Consider the following 24,391-nt stretch of genomic DNA (forward strand, 5'->3'; position numbering starts at 1 on the left):
ATTATGGTAATCCACCCCAGGGGCAAACCACACAAGAATATTATGAATTTATTTTATTTTTCTATCCTTGCAAAGGTAATACTCAGCTCATTAGAATATGAAAACTTTACTGTCAAATTTCAGAATTACATGGATGAAGAAAATCACCAAAGTGGCATCATATCATGTGTGTTATAGTTGTATTGACTATATTGACTATATTAACGATGTTGTGTTAACAATGTATTGTATAACTCTATATTGAAAAGGCAAAATGCCGTACCTTATTTCAGAGAAAATAATTATGTTGGCAAACCCCAAATTGTACATTGTAGACAGGTCCTAGGAAAAGAAGATTTAATTCATAGTGGACAAGAGGTTAGCTTCTGTTTTCAGCCATGTGCTATTTCAAGAATTAAACATCATGAATAATACAGGATATAAGAGGAATAGTCTAAAGACGGAAAAGCACATTTTGATTAGGAAAGAGAATTTAAGGCTTAAGTCTTTATTTTTTTTTAAGGAAAACTGCCTTATTACTATGAGATAAGAAAATTGTTTCCTTCTCTTCTTCCCTGCTTTCTTCTTCTTCTTCTTCTTTTCTTTAACCTTTTTTACTTTGGATATTTGAATATTTGGATATTTGACCTCTAAGCTGAGATGACTGGAAATGCCTCCTCTGGGCACTAAATGCTGACATCTCCTGATAAGAGGGAAGCTGCAAAGTAGAAGAATTGAAGGTCAGTATGTTGATATTGGTCTCAAGCGCATTGATGTACATTTGTGTATTGGGGAACGGGAGTGAAGCTTGAGAGTGGGCCAGTGGGGAGGGGTAAATATTTTGTGATGCTGTCTACCTATGGGCTTATAAAGTTTACAGCTGCATTAGGAGGACCAGCATTACCATTCGCATGAAAAGTAGGGCAGACGTGAGTTGCAAAAGCTTCTAGCCATACACATAGGGAAATACATAAATGATACACCTTATTGCATTCACCCATTCACCCTCCCCTGTTCATGCTAATTGGAAATTTCTATCCATTTCAGAGAAGTAACACAACTATCAATCATTTTCCCTGGCACGAATCTTCCAGGAGGAAGAAAATGGAACACACCTAGTAGCAGAGCTCACGCACTAGCCCATGTGTCTTAGATTTAATATCTGATCACTAGCTGGATTGAAGCCAAGAGGTGGTTCACAAAGTTGCTGCATGTTAGAATCACCTGGGGAACTCTGAGACCTTCCCGTGCCCAGGCTCCTTCCTAGACCTACTGAATCAAAATCTCTGGGGCTGGGACCCAGACACCAAAGTTTCTCTTAAAAGCTCTTTAGGGGAAGGGATATGGGAACAGATGTATATGTATAACTGATTCAGTTTGTTGTAAAGCAGAAACCAATTTAAAAAAATATTTAATACTAAAAAAAAAAAAAAAACTCTTTAGGTAATTCATACGAGCAGCAAATCTTGAGAACCAGCCCAATAACGAGAACAAACGTATTTCACACAGATAAAGTGGGGCAATTCATATGTTAAAAGAACATGAATATATATATATATTTCTTTTTTTCTCTTTATTCTGTTTGTGTTTCAAATAGGCTTTTTTTTTCCTTCTGCAGAAAGCGTTATTGTTTCCATTTGGTCCAAGGCTTGGGAGAGGGCTCCAGGGCGGTTACAAAGCTGCCTAGTGTCTGCAGAGCTGGGCTTCAGGCAGAAGCTCTGACACCAGAGGGGCTCCTCAGAGGCCGCTGGACTTCAGAGACTCCTGTTTGTGCTTGAGCGTGAGCCTTTCGAAAAGATACTCGCCCAGCACAGCCTGCGGACCAGCCAGCCTGCGGAGGTTGGTCAGGTGGTCGCCCATCTTCTTGATGAGTTTCAGCTGCTCCTCCAGGAAGCGGCTCTCCAGGAAGTCACAGAGGTGGGAGTCTGCGCGGGCAGGACGCAGGGCGCGCAGATCCGATAGTGCCTGGTTCAGGTTCTTCTCCCTAAGAATGGCGGCTTGCACAGTGTCCTGGGTTTTACCCCACTCATCTTGAGAAGGCTTCCGCGCATCCTGGAAGAGGGCGCGGCCGCAGCACTTGTTTTGCATTTTCAAGAGTCGCTGGGCGCCCTCACACTTCTCTTGAGCCAGTTGGCGAAAAATGTGGCCCCCATTGTCCAGAGTCCCACTGTTGCTGTGGAAATAGAAGCTTAGAGAGAGGTAAGTGTCCACAGATGCATGTTGAACAGGCGGTGGATGGCGGCCTCCACCTCGATGGAATAATTCTGACGAACCTGGGAACTCGTGGTTGATCAGTGATAAGGAGCTAAGCTCCCAAAACGGTGTTGGCCTGTCCTGGAGGCTGAGGATAGCTGAGTGGCTGATTCCAAAGGTTGCGACAGGAAGAAATGTTGGAGGGTGGTCGGGGGCTGGAGCAAGGAGTGTCCCTGGGTCTGTTCATTCCAAACACTGTTGAAGCCAAAGACAGATCTGCAGGACTGCCGAGTGCACTGCCTCAAATAGGCTTTGATATAAATGAACAAGAAGTCCAAGCAAGGACAAAACTTACCCTTCCCCCCACCAAAATAGCTGGTGATACTAGGATCTAGATCTGGGAAGGGATTCTTCCATTACTTTAACATTCCAAGCCACTAGAGCAGTGGTTCTCAAAGTATGGTCACCTTGTAACCAAGCAGTACCCTATGGGGCCTTCCTAGGACAGACCCATCCCCCATAGCCTCTACTGTAGTTCCTCTCTGAAGTACTCAGATAATAGTATCTCAGGCATATTTCTTGAGTTTTCAGATGCTAAAAACCACCACCCAATGGAAGAAATTAACTCTTTGATGATCATGAGTACACAGCCCCCAGACCTTATGGCACCTAAGGATGGATAATGTTACCTGCCCTGTGGCCTCAACATCAGCCAGTCAGATGATTGTGCACGAGCTGATCACATTCGCTGGGACGTCCCTCCCTCACGTGGCCTTTAAAAATGCTTTGCTGAAGTCCTTTGGAGATTTCAGGGTTTTGGGAACACGGGTCACCCCTCTCCTTGCTCGATCCTGCAATAAACCTTTCTCTGCTCCAGACTGCAACCTTTCGGTTTGTTTGGCCTCACTGTGCTTCAGACACACGAACGTGCATTCGGTAACAACCTGACCAGCTTTACCAGCGTCCCCTGATAATGTGTCAGATATTCAAGTTTTAGGGCCCTGTCCCAGCCCTATGGAATCAGCAACTCTAGTGGGGCTCAGTGATCTCTGTTATAACTGGCCCTCCAGATGATTTTTATTCACCTTAAAGTTTGAAAATATCTGCATTGTCAGCTGCCAAAGCGTCCACCAGCAGGTGAAGGGGAGAGACGCCTGGAAAAGATAGGGAGTAGCCAAGGCAAGTACAGCAGCATTTGCCGTGGTAGTAATGGAGAATGCCTTTTCTCCACTGGTTGGCACAGACTAGTATCTGGGGGCAGTGGCAGGGTTATTTAGGATGCTTTACATTTCAATGTAGAGTGACCTCTGTCCTGGTTTGCCAGGGACTCCCCCTGTGTGAGCACTTAAAATCTCATCCTGGCAAACCCCTTAGCCCTGGATTTGAAAAACATGAAATTTGAAATAACATGAAATTTAGGGGAAACATGATCTAGGTTTTGGGCAAGTCACAAGTGCTAATTAAAGCTAAGCAAGTATGGACAACATCTAGCCTTCTTTACCCCTTTGCAGGAAGGTAAATCTGATTGGGTGAAAGAACTTATTGTTAAGAAATCTTTGTAGAAACATCCCCTTCTGCTTAGTCCGCTGGTTCTCACTTCTGGCTAGACAATGGCGTCGTCTGAGGAGATTTAAAATGATTTTATTGGTTTAGGATGACCAACTGTTGGTGTGAGGGTTTTTAAAAAGTGCTTCAGATGATTCTAATGTGCAGCCAAATTTAGGTGCCACTGCTTAAGCTTTTGAACCGCTGCTACCTATTTTCACCTCATCTTCCTAATGAGAATATCCAACTGTAGTTGGTTTGGTTTTTTTTTCTTTTTCTTTTTTTTAACTGTCTTCTTATAAGATTTACTGTCTTAAATAAGATTGAATGTACAGAAAATCCTGCTAGTCCATCTGGTATAGCTGGATCCTTAGAGTAATATCGTTAAGATATATACCATTTAAGTATTGTGATTGGCCTTTTTAAAATTAACATATGCATTGAATTAGTACCATCTGTTTTGAAGTTGTCACGTTGGGTAGCTCTACCTCTAATCTGCTGCCATTGCTAAATATCTGGACACCTCTTATTAGGAATTGCTTTTAAACATCTTTCGGGGTTAAAACCAAGATTGCTGTATTATTTGTACTGGGACCACAAAAACCTCACAAAGATCCCCCGCTGTACTTTCTACCCCCATCTCTAACCCTTGGCAACTTCTAATCTGTTCTCCATCTCCACAGTTTTGTTATTTTAAGAATAATATGTAAATATCATCATGAATTACTTAATCTTCGGAGATTGGCTTTTTAAAATTTTTCCCTCGGCATCATTCCCTTAAAGTTCATTTCAATTTTTGCATATATTAATAATTTGTTCCTTTTTGTAGCTCGGTAGTATTCTATCATAAGATTTTATCACAATTTGTTTCAACATTCATCCATTGAAAGACATTTGGGTAGTGGCCAGTTTTTGGCTGTTATAAATAAAACTGCTATGAACATTTATGTGTAAGTTTCTGTGGGAACTTAATTAAGTTTTTGTTTCTTTTGGATAAATGCTCAAGAGTACAATTACTGTGTTGTAGGGTGAATCTACTTTTAGGATTAAAAGAGACTGTCAAGCTGTTTCTCAGAGTGGCTAAACCATTTTATTTTCCCACCAGTGGTGTGATATCATTTTTCTATGTACTCACCAGCATTTGATGTTGTCACTATACTTTAATTTTAGTTATTCTCTGATATCTCATTATGGTCTTAATTTGCATTTCCCTAATGGCTAATGATGTTGAGCATCTTTTCATGTGCTTCTTTGCCATGTGTATATCCTCTTCCATGAAATGTCTGTTCCTGTCTTTTGCCTATTTTCTAGTTGGGTTTTTTTAAGTTGTTTGGAGAGTTCTTTGTATATTATAGATACAAGTCATTTGTCTCATGTGGGATTTTCAAATATGTTTTCCCACTGTGTAATTTGAGTTTTCATCCACTTAAAATGATCTTCTCTGAAGCATTTTTAACTCATTTTGATGAGATCCAATTTATCAATTTTTGCTTTTATTGATCATACTTTCGGTGTCAAGTCTAAGAATTATTCACATAGTTCTAGATGCCAAAGATTTTCTCCTATTTTTTTTCTAAAAATGTCCTGCTTTTACATTTAAGAATATGATCCACTTTGATTTAATTTTTGTGTAAGGTGTGGAGGTTTAGGTTAAGGTTCATTTTTTTTTTTTTTTAAGACTTTTTTTTGACAGTTTTGCTTTATTTATTTATTTATTTATGGCTGTGTTGGGTCTTCGTTTCTGTGCGAGGGCTTTCTCTAGTTGTGGCAAGCGGGGACCACTCTTCATCGCGGTGCGCGGGCCTCTCACTGTCGCGGCCTGTCTTGTTGCGGAGCACAGGCTCCAGACGCGCAGGCTCAGTAGCCGTGGCTCACGGGCCCAGTTGCTCTGCGGCATGTGGGATCTTCCCGGACCAGGGCTCAAACCCGTGTCCCCTGCATTGGCAGGCAGACTCTCAACCACTGCGCCACCAGGGAAGCCCCAAGGTTCATTTTTTGTTTGTTTGTTTTTGTCGAGGGATGTCCAACTGTTTCAGTACCATTTTTTGAAAAGTCTATTGTTCCTTGATAGCTTTCACACTGCTGTCAAAAACAAGTTAAATGTATTTATGTCAGACTATTTCTGGGTTCTCTATTCCATTCCATTGATCTGTGTATCTAACCTCCATCATTACTGCAAAATCTTGAAATGGGGTAGATTAATTCCTCCCATTTTAATCTTCCTTTACAAATTGTTTTAGCTATTCTTCAGCCTCTTCTTACCATATAAATCTTAGAATAAGCTTGTCTATATCCACAAAAACCTTGAGGGCATTTTAAGAGTAACTCTGTTAAGCCTCTTAACTTGGGGAGAATTGACATCTTTATTATGTTGTGTTTTCTAATCCATGAACAAGGTATGTCTCACTATTTGTTTGGGACTTTTAAATTTTTCTTCATCAGCATTTTGTAATTTTCAGTATAGAGGACCTATAAATGTCTTATTGGGCTTATATTTAAGTATTTATTTAGGTCAGTTGTAAATGGCATCACATATTTTTATTTAATCTTCTATACATTTGTTGTTAATATATAATTTGATAAAACTGTGTTGATTTGTACTCTAAAACATTTACAAACTAATATTATTTCTCAAGCTTTTTGTGGATTCCTTGGTATTTTCTCCATTTAGATTATCATCTCCTCTTCAGATACCGTTTTACTTTTCCTTATTTAATATAATAGTATATATTACTATTCAACATTCAGTAGGATATATTCCTTCCTATTCAACATAGTAGGAATAGTCCTTTTATCTTTTAAATAACTGTTTTAAAAATTTAACTTTTAAATTTATGTATTTATTTATTTTTGCTTTATTTTCTTACTAGAACCTCCATTAATATACTTAATAAAAGTGGTGAGGGCAGATATCAGTGCCTTGTTTCTGATCTTGCAGAGAAAGCATTCAGTCTTTCACAGTTAAATATAATGTCGGTATAGGTTGTTTGTAGATCCTCTTTATGAGTTTCAGTATGTTCCTTTTCTATTCCTAGTTTGCTTGGGGGTTTTTTTCTTCTTTTTTTTAATTTTTTAATTTTATTATTATTATTTTACAACTTTATTGGAGTATAATTGCTTCACAATGGTGTGTTAGTTTCTGTTTTATAACAAAGTGAATCAGTTATACATATACATATATTCCCATATCTCTTCCCTCTTGCATCTCCCTCCCTCCCACCCTCCCTATCCCACCCCTCCAGGCAGTCACAAAGCACCGAGCTGATCTCCCTGTGCTATGCGGCTGCTTCCCACTAGCTATCTACCTTACGTTTGGTAGTATATATATGTCCATGCCTCTCTCTCGCTTTGTCACAGCTTACCCTTTCCCCTCCCCATATTCTCAAGTCCATTCTCAAGTAGGTCTGTGTCTTTATTCCTGTTTTACCCCTAGGTTCTTCATGACATATTTTTTCTTAGATTCCATATATATGTGTTAGCATACGGTATTTGGCTTTCTCTTTCTGACTTACTTCACTCTGTATGACAGACTCTAGGTCTATCCACCTCATTACAAATAGCTCAATTTTGTTTCTTTTTATGGCTGAGTAATATGTCATTGTATATATGTGCCAAATCATGAATGGGATTGGATTTTGTCAAATGCTTTCTCTGCATTAATGGATAGGATCACATGACTTTTCCCCCTTAATCTATTGGATATGGTGGATTACATTGTTTGATTTTCAAATATTTAACCAACTTTGCATAACTGGAATAAATACCACTTGGTCATGATATATTATTCTTTTTATATATTTCTAGATTTAATTTGCTAATATCTGGCTGAAGATTTTTACAGGCAATTTCATAAAACATATTGGTCTATAGTCTTCTTCTTTTTATACTACTCCTGTCTGGTTTTGGTATCAAGGTAATACTGGCTTCATAAAATTAATTAGGAACTGTTCCCTCTACTTCTATTTCTTATCAAATCATGTACAATTGGTTTTAATTCTTTAAGTCTTGGGTAAAAGTGAAACACCTAAGCCTGAATATTTCTTTTGGGAGTTTTTATATGAAAAATCAGTGTTTCTAATGGTTACAGGAAAATTGAGATTATCTATTTCATCTTGGCTGAGTTTTGGTAGTTTTGGGTGTAGAAGCATTGGCCCATTTCATCTACATTTTTGAATTTACAGTGTAGACTTGTTCATAATAACTTGTCCCTTATTAACCTGCAGGATATGTCATGGTATCCCTGGTTGCATATCTCATATCTGTGATTTGTGCCATCTCTGTTTTTACCTTTATCAGTCTTGATAGATCTTTATTGATTAAATTGTTTATTTCCAAGAACCAGCCTTTTGTTTCATTGATTTTCCCCCCGATTTTCCTGTTTTCAGTTTCATGGATTTCTGTTTCATCTTTATTATTTCCTTCTTTCTGCTTGTTTAGTGTTTTTTCCTCTTCCTTTTTTACTATTGTAATATAGAACATGAGATTATTGCTTTGAAATATTTTATTTCCCAGTTTAGTTCTATAAACTTCCCTTTTAGCATTACTTTCACTTCATTCCACAAACTTGGATCTGTTATATCTCCATTTTCTTTTATTCTATGCATTAAAAATTTTTTCCTTGACGCTGTCTTTTTCACCCATGAGTTATTTGGAATTGTGATGTTTAGTTTTCATGTGATTGAAGATTCTCCTGTTGTCTTTCTGTTATTGATTTCTAGTCTGATTGCATTATGGCTAGAGAACATACTCTCTATGATTTTAATTCTTTTAAATCTGCTAATGTTTTTTTATCACCCAGTATATGGTATATGAGTGAATGTTCCACGGACACTTGAATATGTATTCTGCTCTTATTGAGTGTGTTCTTTAAATGTCAGTTATGTCCTGTTGATTGATGATGTTTTCAGTTCTTCCATATCCTTGCTGATTTTTCTGTCTGGTAGTTCTATAAATTGCTGTGTTGAAGTCTCAGATAATAATTGTGGATTTAAAATTTTCTCCTTTTACTACCTTTTTCAGTGTTTGCTTCATGTATTTTGAAGTTCTGTTGTTTGGTGCACACACATTTAGTATCCCTAGGTCATCTAGGTGGATTATTCCTGTTATCTTTATGTAATGACCCTGTTTGCCCCTAATAATTTCCTTTGCTCTGAAATCTACTTTATCTGATATTAATTTATCCATTCCTGCTTTTTCTGATTAATGTTCACATGATATATCATTTTCATCCTTTTACTCTGAACTACCTATATCATGATGTTTAAAGTAAGCTTCTTATAGACAGTATATACTTGGATCATGCTTGTGATTTTTTAATCTACTCTTCCAATCTCTGTCTTTGACTTGGTTACTTAGATCATTTACAGTTAATGTAATTATCGCTATGTTAAAGATTAGGTCTACCATTTTATTTTTTGTTTTGTCTTTTACCTTAGTTTCTCAATCTTGTGTTTCTCTTATTTTGCCTTCTTGTGGGTTACTTAAACATTTTTAATAAGCCCATTTTAATTAATTTATTTATAATCATTTGTGTATACTGTGTGTATAGTTTTCTTAGTGGTTGCTTTTGGCATTACAGTATACGTATGTAACTTATCATAGTCTACTGGAATCAGTGTTTTATTACTTCAAGTGAAGTTTCAAAATTTTACTTCCATTTAGGTCTCTTAATATTCCCCAGTTTTAAAGTATGATTTTCTGTAGTATTTCCTTTCTCTACATTGAGTACCACATCAGATGGTGTCCTAATTTTTGCTTGGACCATCATATAGTATTTAAGAAACTCATGAGACTAATGATAGTCTCTTCTATTTACCCCATTTGTTTTCACCCATTCCATTGTTCCCCTTTTCTTTCTGAAGTTCCCAGTGTTCTGTTTTTGTTTTTTTATGTTTTCATAAGTGTAGGTGATATCTGGTCTTTCCAGTGCCATTGGATATGAGTTTCAGGAAACCCTGAGCCTGGCTCACTTAATGCTGCTGAGTTGGAGGGTTTGTATATGTGGGGCCTGTTGGCTCAGCAGATGCTAGCCGATTACACTAATGTTGATGGGACTAGTGCCACAGGAGGATGGGTTCCCATTCAGGCTATGCTGCTGCTACAGTAGAACAAGGGCCCCTCTACTCCAAGTGTGGGGCAGTGACCTGCTGCTGTCACCACTTTGTATTAGGCTGCTTTTCCTCCGGTGTGTGATGGGATCCCATGGAAGCTGCTGCTGTTGCTGTCAATCACAATGTCAAATTCATTTCAGAAATACTTAAGTATAAATATATAGCCTGGCTCTTGTAGAACCTCTGTATTTGTTTTTTATTGCTTTCATACAAATTACCAAAAACTTAGTGACTCAAAACAAGGTAAATTTATTATCTTACAAGTCTGACATTGGTCTCAATTGAGTAAAGTAAAAGTGTCGGCAGGATCGACAGACGAATGGATAAAGATGTGGCACAGGGATTCCCTGGTGGCGCAGTGGTTGGGAGTCCGCCTGCTGATGCAGGGGACACGGGTCATGCCCCGCTCCAGGAAGATACCACATGCTGCGGGGTGGCTGAGCCCATAATCCACGGCTGCTGAGCCGGTGCGTCCGGAGCCTGTGCTCCGCAACGGGAGAGGCCGCAACAGTGAGAAGCCCACTTACCATAAAAAAAAAAAATGTGGCCCATATATACAATGGAATATTACTCAGCCATAAAAATAAATGAAATTGAGTTTTTTGTAGTGAGGTGGATTGACCTAGAGACTGTCATACAGAGTGAAGTAAGTCAGAAAGGGAAAAACAAATACCATATGCTAACACATATATATGGAATATAAAAAAAAAGAAAAAATGGTTATGAAGAACCTAGGGGCAGGGCAGGAATAAAGATGCAGCCATAGAGAGTGGACTTGAGGACACAGGGAGGGGGAAGGTTTATCTGGGATGAAGTGAGAGAGTGGCATGGACATATATACACTACCAAATGTAAAATAGATAGCTAGTGGGAAGCAGCCACAAAGCACAGGGAGATCAGCTCTATGCTTTGTGTCCACCTAGAGGGGTGGGATAGGGAAGGGAGGGTGGTAGGGAGATGCAAGAGGGAGAGGATGTGGAGATATATGTATATGTATAGCTGATTGACTTTGTTATGAAGCAGAAACTAACACACCATTGTAAAGCAATTATACTCCAATATAGATGGTTAAAAAAGAAAACAAAAGTGTTGGCAGAGCTACATTCTTTTCTGGAGGCTCTTAGGGGTGTTTCTGTTCCCTGGACTTTATCTGCTGCCAGCAGTCACTTATAGTCTTTGATTCAGAGTCCCCTTTCTCCACCTATAAAACCCAAAATGTTGCATCGCTGTGATTCTGCTTCTATTAAGTCATCTCTATCTTTCTCTTTCTACAGTTGGGAATGGTTTTCTGCTTTTAAGGACTCATGCAATTAGATTTGTTCCATGAGGTACTCCAGGATAATCTTTCTATCTCAAGGTCTATAACTTCCGTCATATCTGCAAAGTCCTCTTCACCATGTAAGGTAACATATTAATAGGTTCCAGGGATTAGGGTGAGGGCATTTTTAGGAGCCATTATGCTGCCTACCACACCCTTAACAAGTGACCTTGAGAAAATGACTGAGATTTTTAAAGCCTTGCTTTCCTCAAACATAAAATGGAAAGAAAGATAACTAGTTAATATCATGAAAGTGAAACAGTATATATGAAATCAACTAATTCAGAAAATAAGATTTCTTCTTTTTCTTTATGATTTACATGATTCTCAGAGTTCAGTTACTTGAAGAGTTACTTTTTTTAAAACAGAACTAAGGAATTTCAGGGTTCAGATGCTGTAAGATTGTCTGAATTATCTGAGTAACAATTAGCTAAGCACAGGTGTAAAGCATTTGATTTACTCCCTAGTGTTCTTTATCTTCTCCTCCCACTAAATGCATATCCCTTGTCTAGCTCCAGCCAGTAGAGTCAGAGCTTGTTTTACTGTTTAACTAAAGTTCAATTTAAATTCTCTCTACATCTCCAGATTCTCAGCCCTGGTTGCATATTCTATTCACTGGGGAGATTTCAAGAACTACTGATGTCAAATTTCTACCTATCATGGATATTTGAGGAGGGACCTGGAATGAAATGCTCTAGCTTATGGCTTTGGGCGCCAAATCATGTTACCTGTAGAAGGTATCTTCTAGGTATGAAAATAGCTCAGATAAGTCAAATTTCTCAGTAAGAGATGACAAAACTATGGCTTAGGTGGTAAATTTTCCATGTCAATTTGTCTGGGCCACCATGCGCAGTTATTTGGTCAAATATTATTCTGGATATTTCTGTGATGGCGTTTTTGTGTTTTTTTAATTATTTATTTATTTGTTTGTTTATTTATTTATTTATATTTTTGGCTGCATTGGGTCTTCGTTGCTGCCCGTGGGCTTTCTCTATTTGCAGCAAGTGAGGGCTACTCTTCGTTGTGGTGCACGGTTTTCTCATTGCGGTGCCTTCTCTTGTTGCAGAGCATGGGCTCTAGGTGCACGGGCTCAGTAGCTGTGGTGCATGGGCTTAGTTGGTCCACGGCATGTGGGATCTTCCCAGACCAGGGCTCAAACCCGTGTCCCCTGCATTTGCAGGCAGATCCTTAACCACTGTGCCACCAGGGTAGTCCCTGTGATGGTGTTTTTGGATGAAATTCATATTTAAATTGGTGGTGGACTTTGAGTAAAGCAGATTATCCTCCATAATATGGGTGGGCCTCATCCAATCAGTTAAAGTTCTAATAAAACAAAGACTGACTTCCCTGTGGCAAAAAGGAATTCTGCCAGAAGACTTACAGAAATTGAACTGCAACTCTTCCTAGAGTCTCTAGACAGCCTAACCTGCAGATTATGAATTTACCAAGCCTCTATTATTGTGTGAACCAATTGTTTAAAATCTCTCTCTCTCTTTCTCTATCTTTATATAGATATGGATATAGATCTAGGTATCAATATTGATATCTAGATCTATATCTATCAATATATATGGGCACATTGTATACACCTGCTGTTGGTTCTGTTTTTCTGGAGAAACTTGACTAACATAGTGGCCCATATAAATAAAAGGATGAAACCAAGTTCACCCAGGTAGAAAGTAGTACAATGAGAACTGGAACTTAAGGCCTCATGACTCATTCAGCTGCGAACACTGACCCAGAACTGGGGTCCGCAAACTCTGGCCCACTGATCAGATCTCGCTTGACTCCTGGTTTTGTGCATAACGTTTTGCTTGAACACAGCCACACCCATTCATTAAGGTATTGTGCATGGCTGTTTCTGTGCTACAGCAGCAGATAGGCAATTGCAATGGACACGTATGGTACACAAAATCCAAAATATTTACTATCTGACCCTTTACAGAAAAGATCTGCTGACCCTTGCTCTAGGATGCCATCTGATTTCTGATAGCCCCGAGGAGAATAATTCATGCACATTGGGATAGATTGTTAATCTCATGTCCTCCTTATGTCAAAGATCTCTTAAGTGCTCACCCTTGCAATAGCCAGCTTGGGGAGCACTGTCTGAGGATGCAGAAATATTTCTTGTCAGGTCTTTCCAATCCACACTGCTCCCTGACTATGGTTCTTAAAACCTATTTTTGAAAAAAAAATTATTGGAGTATAGTTGATTTACAGTGTTGTGTTAGTTTCAGGTGTGCAGAAAAGTGAAACAGTTATACATATACATATACCCACTTTTTTTTTTTTTTTTTTTTTTGCGGCACGCGGGCCTCTCACTGTTGTGGCCTCTCCTGTTGTGGAGCACAGGCTCCGGACGCGCAGGCTCGGTGGCCATGGCTCACGGGCCCAGCCGCTCCGTGGCATGTGAGATCTTCCCGGACTGGGGCACAAACCCGTGTCCCCTGCATCGGCAGGCGGACTCTCAACCACTGCGCCACCAGGGAAGCCCCACTTGTATTTTTTTTTAGAGTAGTTTCCAAATAGCCCATTACAGAGTATTGAGTGGAGTTCCCTGTGCTAATAAGAAGAGCAGGTTCTTATTAGTTATCTATTTTATGTAGAGTAGTGTGTATATTTCAGTCCCAATCTCCCATTTTAACCTCCCCTCCACAATCCCCTGGTAACCCTAAGTTTGTTTTCTACATCCGTGCCTCTACTTCTAAAACCTGTCTATTTTAACCAACTACCACTCATTGCTTACTGTCTCTGGCTTCATGTACTTGATAATAAATCTACTTCTTGTTCTATCCTGGATGACATGTCCCAAGGACTGAGATAATATCTTATTCTACATAACTTGTCCTTGATATTGTCTATCTTGGGGTCTTCATCTATGTCCCAAAGAAGACAGTCACACTCTGTCTTCTAGTACTACTAATAATACCACATTTTAGGGCATGAATTTGACCCAGTGCACTGAACTATCCCTTTAGAAGCTGTATGCAACCTGTCACTGGGTTTTAGCACAGGGGTAGAACTCAGATTAGTGTTCATATTTAAACAAATCTACTTGACCAGAAACCTTTTGTCTCACCATTTATTTTATTACACAAGTAACTTCTCTCTTTGCATCTGTGATGTAAATATTTTTAATTTCCTAAATTATCTGAAAAATTATTTAGAGCTTCCATTTCAGTAGGCATTGGAATTGCTGTGTTATGACTATTGCATTATTTGATTTCCAAATGTGAATTAGGCTTCAAGCTTTGGCCAAGAGTAGACAGGAAAGGGTTTAAAAAGAAATGAAGAGTGGGAAAGACTTCTGATGCAAGGGAGACTTAATAAAGATTTGATTTTGAATCAATAATTTAAAATAAAGGTTTGATTTTGAATCAATAATTTATGTCATTGCAAAATAGCTCCCTGGTAAAATTCAATTCTTTGGTAATCATTAACTACAGAAATTAACAATCAAAATATGCAGTGATCTTTTTCATTTTCTAAAAACAAACCTATATCTAGATGAGAGGAGAATTCATTTCATAACCCAGGCTCTGGACTTACGACTGCAAGTCCAGTCATCTTTCAACCGTACCTGCTAAGTTTCTGTCTAACTTCTTGAGCATGAGATAATGGCTTCAGCTTTCATCCCCTTCCTCAGTATATAGCTTGATGACTATGAGTAAGGGATCTAAAACTTGAGAACTTGGGTTCAAATCTTGACTCTAAAATTTACTGGTTGAGTACTCTTGAACATGTTATCTGTTTTTGCCTCAGTTTTCTCATCTATAAAATAGAGATAACATTATTTCTCTCAGCGAGTTTCTATGAGGGTTAAAAGAGAAAATTCAGGTCTTCCCTGGTGGCGCAGTGGTTGAGAGTCCGCCTGCCGATGCAGGGGACACGGGTTCGTGCCACGGTCCGGGAAGATCCCACATGCTGTGGAGCGGCTAGGCCCGTGAGCCATGGCTGCTGAGCCTGCGCGTCCGGAGCTTGTGCTCCGCAACGGGAGAGGCCACAACAGTGAGAGGCCCGCATACTGCAAAAAAAAAAAAAAAAAAAAAAAAAAGAGAAAATTCATACAATGCAAGAATTTATCAGTTCTTGGAACACAATAAACACTGAAAAGAAATGTTAGCCGTTATCAAGGGCCCCTCATTTTATGGATAATAGAGATTAGTTTATATAGGTCTAATATTTACATATACATAAACATTTTGTACTTATATGTGTGTATACATTCTTCTTAGAAATTGAGCGTCAACATTCACACCTAAAAGTATGTGCTCTGTGAAATGTAGATCTCCTGTGTACAGACACAGTGCTATAGTTATCTATTGCTACATAATAAAGAAGTCCAAACTTAGTGGTGAAACAAACAAAAATTTTAATATGCGCCCAGATTCTGTGGGTCAGCAATTCAAACAGTACACAGAGGAGATGGCTTGTCTCTACTCCATGACTGATGTCTGAAACCTCAGCTCATGAGGATTCAAATGGCTGGGCTGGAATCATCTAGATAATTTAATTCACATGTCTGGCCCTTGAGATGGGATGACTTGAAGACTGGGCCCAACAAGGACTGTTGCCTGGAGTGCCTATAGATGGCTGCCCATGTGGCTTGGACTTCTCATAACGTGGTAGTTAGGATTCAAGATAGAGTATCCCAAGAATGAGTGTCCAGGGTTCAAGCATTCCACGAGACTCATGCAAAAGCTGCATGACCTTTTATGACCTAGTCTTAAATGTTACATAGCATCACTTTCATTACATACTAATGCAGGCGTTGGAGACCTTTTTCCATAAAGTGTCAGACACTCAATATTTTAGGCTTTACAAGCCGTACAGTCTCTTTTGCAACTACTTAGCTCTGCTGCTGTGATGTGAAAACAGACACAAACAATACATATACTGAGGAACATGGCTGTGTTCCAATAAAGCTTCATTTATAAAAGCCGGTAGAGGCCTAGATTTGGCCCACCAGCCATAATTTACTGACCATAATTTACTCTATTGTTTGAAGCCATGGAAAGCCTGCCTAAATTCAAGGGAAAATGCACACATCTGGATGTGAAGAATGGCGACGAATCTAAGACCCTGTATTAAAACCACTACATAAGAGGATCTGTCTGCATACCTTGTTTCTCCCATGTATGGTGGATATGAGGTATTGGGACATCTTACATCTCTGTAAGCCTGGGTCAATGTCAAAGTTGGAATCTGAACTCAATGACCTTGATTTCTGGAATAATTGGTCACTCTAATGATGATTTCCTTACCCTCCTTACCCCAATAAATGTACCACAAAAGATAGATTTCAAGTAAACAGTTGCTTTATGGCAGATTTTTATTGTCTCCATTGACTGAATTATTCCATTTTGGTTGGAAAGCATGAGTTTTGTTTCTTTCCTAAAGAGATCTGCAACTTTTCAGATGTGGCATTTCACTCTACTGAGGGGATGATGTAGGGTTTTATAAACGGCAAAAGCAGGGCAGGCTGAGTTCACTCAGATCATACTAATGCTTACAGGAATAACCGAAACTGGAACACAGGCTTCCAGGTTTTCCTGTCCTGTGCTCTTTCCGGGAGGTGCCATTGTCTGCTGGGCCTGGCAGTAATAAGTTTTGACCTTTACCTCTCTATGCTATTGTGAAGTGGTTTTGGGCTTTGTTAGTTTTCTTATGAGTTAGTACTAAATTGTGTCCATAAAGTAGGCTGAATTCCTCAGAGAAGGATGCTAGCTGTTACTGTGTTATTACTGCAAATGTTGTGTTGGTGACCTTTTTTTCTTTTATTTTGTCCAGTTGTATCCTGAACTTAAAAGTTATATTATCCAAAATGAAAGATGTGCATCTGGTGGAAAACACTAATTTAAGGGATGAAAATTCCTGATGATTGCTTCAGTCAACCCTTAATACACACTGAGCTTCATTAGTAAATAGACAACTCTCAGACCTTTCCCTTGGAAGAGGTCACATAATCAGGCTTCGTGCTGATTTCGCATTCTGTTCGTTAGAGATGGAGGAAATTAGAGTAATTGGCTGGTACAGGGAAAGCACAAAGAACTTTCTTCTGTTTTTGTGATGCATCCCATAATAAGGGTTGAAAATGAGACTGGAGGTAAGAACGTGAAACTCAGAAGAGCAAAGGAGAGAGGATATTGTTTCTTTGAAAATATTCTTTCAGTGTTGGCCCAGAAGAAATATGAAGCTGAGGAAATTTTTTTTTAAATGATGATTTTTGTGTTAACGATGTGAGTGTGGAATTAGTAGGAATCAGGAAGCAAGCATCCTTTTCCACCAAGGACTTGGGAGCAAATGAAACCATAAATGCTCCCCGCTCTTGGAAACCCTTTTGGAGCAGTAATCAGAGAAGGGTAAAGGCAAAGCCTCAGGGCAGAGGTGTTCAGAGCAAAGGGATAGGAGGAGAACAAAAGGAGAGTGGATATTTTTAGAGCTGTCATTTTGAAATTTACCTGCTTCTGATTCAGTGCTGCTTTGCTACTGTGTTGGTCCAGTGGAAATCCTCAAAGCAGGAGCAGCCCTATTTTAAAATAATCAGGTTAGAGCAAGTGACTTGAATCCAGGTCTCTTTAGCTCAAGAGCACAGAGGAGAGTGTGAGGAAAGAGTGAGGCCACAAGGAATTGTTCACTGGGTACATTTTCCCCAAACCTCACTAACTGGGAGAAACTGACCACTGGATTATGTGCCTTGAAGGAAAGCAAAAATGTTGAAAGCAAAGAGTGTGGAGCTTGTTTAGAAAGCAAGCTCTATCATTTGGTCACCTGCTGATGATAATAGCATTGGCTGAGACCTGACCATTTAGAATGAAGGCACTTCTGTAGGTAATAAGTTGCAGGAGGGCCAGAACTGAGTATGTCTGTTTCAGCATTTAGCATGGTTTAGCATCTTCGAGCCCGGTACATTATTGGCATATAGTAGACTTAAAAATGAATATTTGTGGATTGTCTGAATGAGTGGATGGATGTGTGTGATTCATATCCTATTTGCAGGTCCTATGCCCTACAGTGGATTTTCAGTGTCAGATTGTGAAAGTATTTATGACGGGGATTGGTATTGTTCCCTATCTAATGGATAAAGATTACACATCAAAGGACTTTACATTGACATCCCAAAAGCCTCATAGGAATTACTTAACAAAAAAAGAAAATTGGATTCTGTATAATTTCTAATTTATAAGCTGGCCAGAACACTGGTATTTCAGCCAGTCCTCTGGTAGTTCCGATGATGTCCCCATGATGACCCAGGCATAACCAGAATGGCTTTAGGATTTGAGAGCCAAAATGTTCCTCAGTATTTACTGCTTTGCTAGTCCATTTAAGAAAATGGACTATTGAAAAAATAGCTTCAGACACAATATGGCATTTTATGATTTAGCATAAAATCCGAGAAATATAGAGGTTATCTGAAGCCTGCAATGGTAAAGTTCCCTCTGCTATTATTGATGTTTTTGTCTTTGAACAAAGATTCTACATCAGTAATGCTATATATATATATATATATATATATATATATATATATATATATCTCTAAGGAAGTAATTGGTTGGTTGGCATGAGAGATGGTGTGGCTTCCAAAGGTGAAAAGTATTATTTTGTTGTAATTTCCAGCTACCTAAGGATGGGAGAGGCCCAGGACACTGCAGTCAGTATATTATGTGGAACAGGTTATATTGTAGTTTATTTATGAACTTTTACATGTTTATTTTCTATTCAAGTTTGTGTGCTCCTTTTTGAGTTTTGGTAGATAAGTGTTTTGTAACTTTGGAATATTTCGAGTTATATATATATAACTTTTATATATATATATTTTAACATAGTAGTTAAAGCCATGGAGAGTGTACTAGTCTACCTAGGTTCAAATTCTGGCTTTACCCTATGACTTTCCTGTGGCTTCCTCTGCTCACCTATTAAGAGGGAGTATAATAAGTCTGCTGTGGTGAGTTATATACTAAGTGCTATTTAAGCATTTGCTATAATGATTATGTATACTCGAAGGCAAGGAACTTGCCCCTTGATCGTCTCTGTATTCCTAGTGCTTCAGAATTCCTAGTGCTTTTCTAGTGCATTGTCTTAGGATAGAGATAGCTCAGTATAGTTCTTCTCACTATAAAGTACTGTTATGTTGAAAGTCTTTGCTTCTGTACTAATAATCTATGACATATCTGCTGAGGACAAGGAATAGTTTTAAAACTGCAATGGATAACAAAAGATTCTATGATGTAATGCCTTTATTATGTAATTATAAAACTAACAAATGATCATGGTAGGAAATTTGAAAACTCCTAGACAAAATAGAGATCAAGAAAATTTGGAACTTTCAGAGTGTAGTATTGTCCATGAATATTAGTGCTTTCATATTTTCCAGGACTTTAAGTAGACTCTGCTTCTTAAGAGTTTATTCATGATATTTTATTTTAATGATGTTTTCATCATAGGGACACACACACAAAGCAATCTGTTAAAAAAAAAAGAAGGATGTGTAAATCAGTGATGTTTCAGATAGCCACATGAAATAAAGTGAGAAAGGTCAACAAGCTGAAAGAATGTGGAGTAGCATCTCCTTAATTGCTTACATAATTCTGATAATGACCTCTTTGTGGATAAAGTAATTAATGGGGAATCTAATTCAAGAAAAATGTATGAACTTCAAGTCTTCTCGAAGCCAAGTATTTCTTTCCACAAAAGGTTACTTTCCACGGCCGTGCTTCCTCATTACTTACAGGGAAAGAGTATTGTATGGCAAAGGGTCTTCCCGAAGGAGGGTGCTTCCCACACTGATTGTCATAAATGACTTTGGAATTACTGTTGCTGTATTACCAAAATCTTAAACTATATTTTAGACAAATGTGGTCCTTAGTTAATTTTTAGAGCTACAAACTGTCAGAAGGCTCCGAAATAACAATTGCCTGGCTATTCTTCAGGGTGATCACAATATGGTAATGACCTTGAGGTATCACTAAAAAGCAGGAAGGTGTGACTCTTCCTTTGGTTCCAGGGTGAAATGCGAGTTGGAGTTGGAGTTGGAAAAGAGGCCGACAACCCAGTGATAGAGAAGGAAATGTGAGGTCATTAGTGAAAAACCAGGTTTACGTTAAGGTGAAGAGGCATGAGGAAACGGTCAACTGTTACAGTATTACAAAGATCATCAAGAAGCATATCCATGAATGTGGTTTGTATTGCAATCTGCTGAGAAAGAGACAAATATCCTGGCCTGGACTTCATGGAGATTATATTTTATTGATTCTGATAATAGATTATTGTTGAAAAGGGCCTCCTATAAATTATAACCATGCAAAGGCAGCAAGATAATTTGTTTTTTCTTTATGTACGTGTTTCTCTTTCCTACTCACTTCTCTCTTAGGGGAAGATTAAATCACAAAAGACAAAAATGTCAAATCTCAGCTATTCATTTTCAGAATGATGTTTTTTCCAAATTCAAATGGAGGCAATAGGTTAACTGTTAAGATTTGTAAGACTCAAAAAGCTAGATTTTTACAAATTGTAGCCAAATTTTGTTCCATAAATAATAGCTTTGGAAAGAATATGTGATGATGCAAAGTTGGAAAAAGCTGGTTTTTCTTCCGTAAATGAGTTCACCGTGTTGGCAGAAGAGGCAGAGAAGAAATCAAAGGAATTAAACATGGGGTGAGTTTTTCTGATAGGGGACTCTAGTGCTTTAAAATAGACTAGATAATCCTCGGGATAATCTGAGGGTAGAATAGACCAGTGCCTCATTTCCAATCTGGTAACCTGGAAGAAAAGAGTGTATTTCCTTTGAGGTCTTGAGAGGTTTTTCTTCTGCTTTGTTTTGTTTTTGGTTCATTTTGTAATCAACCTTATTAAGGTATCATTTACATACAATAAAATGCAGACATTTTTAGTCAACGGTCCAGTGACTTTTAATTAATGTGTACATTTGTATAACTACCACCCCCATAAAGATCGGTAACAATTCTAAAACCCTAGAGAGTTTCCTCCTAGGCTTTTGCAAAAGTATCCCCATCTCCCACCCCAAGGCAAGGACGGATCTGGTTTTTATCTTTAGAGATGAATTTTGCCCAGTTTAGAATTTCATGTAAGTTGAATAATACAGTAGGTGCCCTTTTGATCTGGCTTCACTTGCTCAGCATATGTTTTTTGAGATTCATTCATGTAGGGATGTTTTAAACCAGGATGTTAGCCTGGGTGGCTCATGTTGTCTGAAGGCACCTATAGGTACATCTGAGTCTCTGGCATTGTCACTGTCTGTTCTTGGCTCAGTATTTTCAACTTTACTGAGAAGCACAAGGTTGAAGTAAGGAAGATCATTGTCAGTATAATGGAGGTGAAGTGGGTTCTGTTATATAATATCCTCAGCATAAATTGACCTGCTTGGAATCATTGTGTTGATAATCAACAAGGATACTCTTCCTCCAAAAACCTTGATACTATAAAACTTCTAAAGGGCACTGTCCTAGGACTCTTTTAGTTTTCATTTTTTGGGAAACATTTCTGGAAAATTCAAATGCTTACAACCTGAAAGAAGCAATTATTCACCTGAAGGCTAACTCTGCTAAAGTTGAGTTGTCCGACCTTTACATGCCGATAGAACCCAAATAGCCTTGCAAAACAATGCTCTCTTATTGGATATGAGCATGTAGATTGTTTAAGATGGACGTGTATATGCAGTAAAGTGAAAAAACAAAGAATCTTTGAGTTTCCCTTGCTGGGTTTGTTTTTTGTTTTTGTTTTTTTTTCATTTAAGTTTCTATAGCATATGCTAATAGTTTAGGGTAACCTCAGGTTAGTTTTAGGTCCACTCTTTACATAAATGTTGAAGTACTCCATACCCACCTTTTTTCTACCTTCCTTCTTTTCTTCCATCTTTCCCTTCTAACTTCTTATAATCCATTATACTTAATCCTGCATTTGTTGAGGTGGCAATTAGTGTAGGAAAATTGAAAGCAGTGTGAAATTTTGCTGTTCAGAATGCATGTTGACCAAATTCTATACTGAGAAAAGGTCTGAATTTACCCACAGTAACCCATTCTCAGCGTCTCTGAATAAAGGCCATAGAAACTGGGCTATATATAATATCCTGACAGGTATGTAGAATTCATAGCAATTGCCCTCAAAGAGCTTACCTAGCGTAGATGCATATGAATGCATTTAATGATTGCTTTATTGGCAGCAGTGCCAACCTACACAGTGTCTATTTTGTTTTATATCATTATCATTACCTGCTGTTTACCACTGTATACATTCCTAATGGTGTGGTTTCTATGGCTTGTGTATTTCACGGACCAATAATATGTAATTTATTGCACACTTTAGTGTAGAAGATGGAGACTCCATAAATTTTTGTGTGCTCTTTGCACCCTTTGGAATGTATTACATTGGGATCAGGCAAAGTAATAAATTTATTTCAAATGTGCGTGATAGCTAAATATCAATTAGGACTGATGGGCAATATTTCACCTTCCAGCAACATAACAGTTTTTAAAGACTAAGCCATTGAATGTGGAGTTCCTGAACATGGGACTCAGTTCACTGGGATCCCTTCTTAGAAAAATAAAGGAAAACTTGAATTGGATATGTGTGGCTTATTCAAGTAGTAACTAATCAGTTACATTTTGGTTAACTTAATTTGTCACAATCGTTTGGTATTTTATTAACTCTCTTCCCCTTCATTCCCTGACTCTCACGTGAATGGATCATGCGTATCTTAAAACACACTAAGTCGTCTTCCATCCCTGTTAATCTAACTACAAAAGCACACTTTCCTTATCCAATGTAACTTACTGTCTCTTAGAGTAGCTGTGCTTTTAATTCTCTACAAAATTAAAACCAGCAAAGAGAAACATTTTCAAGGAGCCAGCACATTGTAGAGCTTTAGAAAGAAGACTTTAGAATTAAGGGCAACTATATCATTTTATAGCTAAAGCACCTGAGGCCTAAAGTAGGAAGGTAACCATGGAGGTCAGGGAAAGGGGTTGAAGATCAGGTTTCAAGCTGAGAAAGAGTCTACAGGGACTCAATCTGAGCAGGTCAAAAACTGAAATGAGACCACGAATGTTCCGGGAAGGCTGGCATCTGGCCTCAAGTGTGGGATTCAGACAGGGAGTGGGCCCGGGGGGAACTGAGCTTCTGCAGTAGGCAGAGAAGTCCACCTCATCTCCGGAAAGTGCCACTGACATCAGGGAGTTGAGGGGAAAGAGCAGTGAATTCCAGTCCACCTGAGAAAGCAGGCCAATCTGATTAACTCTGAATTTAGGCTTATTTCACATACTTGTTGAGAAAGAACTTGGACAAGAGCAAGTCCTGCACGGCCTTTTTAAATCCATGCCCAGTATTTTCTGGTGGAGCTGCTTAAACCCTCCAAGTGACTCCAGTATTTTAATTTCACTCTATATTTAATTCTGACAGTTCTATGATTGATTATTTAATTGGCAAATAAGTAGAGTCACAAAAGAGTGCGAATGTATTTTACAGGATGAGGATGGGCGGAGTGGAGCAGTCTGGAATAGGACACCAATAAAAAGGGATCTTGGTAAATAAATGCGTCTATTAGAAATGGAGAGGAATTCACAAGGAAATTAGTGCCTGACACCACGCCCTTCTCTCTGCATGTTTAGAAGCTAGTTTCTAATTTTATTTTCATAGGAGATGTCCCTGTGATGAATTGTCTTTTACCTCCACACTATTTATCACATGGACATATTGTGAAGTTTATGGGAGAGAAAGTATTAGAATTTGTCTTGGAAACAGCTATAAACATTTCCTGGAACAATCTAGGGTAGAAGGAAAAGGAAAGGAAGGTGGAAACAAAGGAGAAAGACAGCTAATGATGCTGGAGTCTCTCGCTGGGATTTGTGGTATCTCTTATTGAAACTAAGTACAGAAAGTCAGAACTTGACTGATTCTTTCTTGATCACGGTTTGTTTTCATTTTTGTTTTTTTCTTGCTCTCTCATCAGTTATTCCAGCCAGTGCTATGTCATTTTCAGTTTCAGTAAGCATTTTCCATTTGCATTATTCATGCAAACGTTGATTGAACTGATGACCCCGAGTTATTATGGAAACATTAGATACACCAGTGGATACATTTCTTAATTTTAGAAAAAAATTACCAAGTGAAGGTTAAAATAACTCCTCTTAAATTTGTCATTAAAAAAAAACTTCTCCTAACATACAATACCTCGTTGCCTAATAATGCCAGATAAATGAAGAATTCCTATGTATTCATGAATGCAGGCTAG

General features: G+C 38.4%; 1 pseudogene across 1 annotated transcript; it reads right to left on the bottom strand.

Annotated features, from left to right (window-relative positions):
- Positions 1 to 507: 507 nt before the first annotated feature.
- Positions 508 to 2,270, bottom strand: LOC308611298 (ferritin light chain-like; annotated as a pseudogene). The gene is made up of 2 exons: positions 1,785 to 2,270; positions 508 to 697 (listed from the first exon to the last, which is right to left on the bottom strand). The product of its transcript is annotated as a ferritin light chain-like (transcript).
- Between the last annotated feature and the right edge of the window lie 22,121 nt (positions 2,271 to 24,391).

Source organism: Mesoplodon bidens, assembly GCF_964165515.1.
Source record: "Mesoplodon bidens genome assembly, contig: HAP1_SCAFFOLD_179, whole genome shotgun sequence".
NCBI classification, from domain to species: Eukaryota; Metazoa; Chordata; class Mammalia; order Artiodactyla; family Ziphiidae; genus Mesoplodon; species Mesoplodon bidens.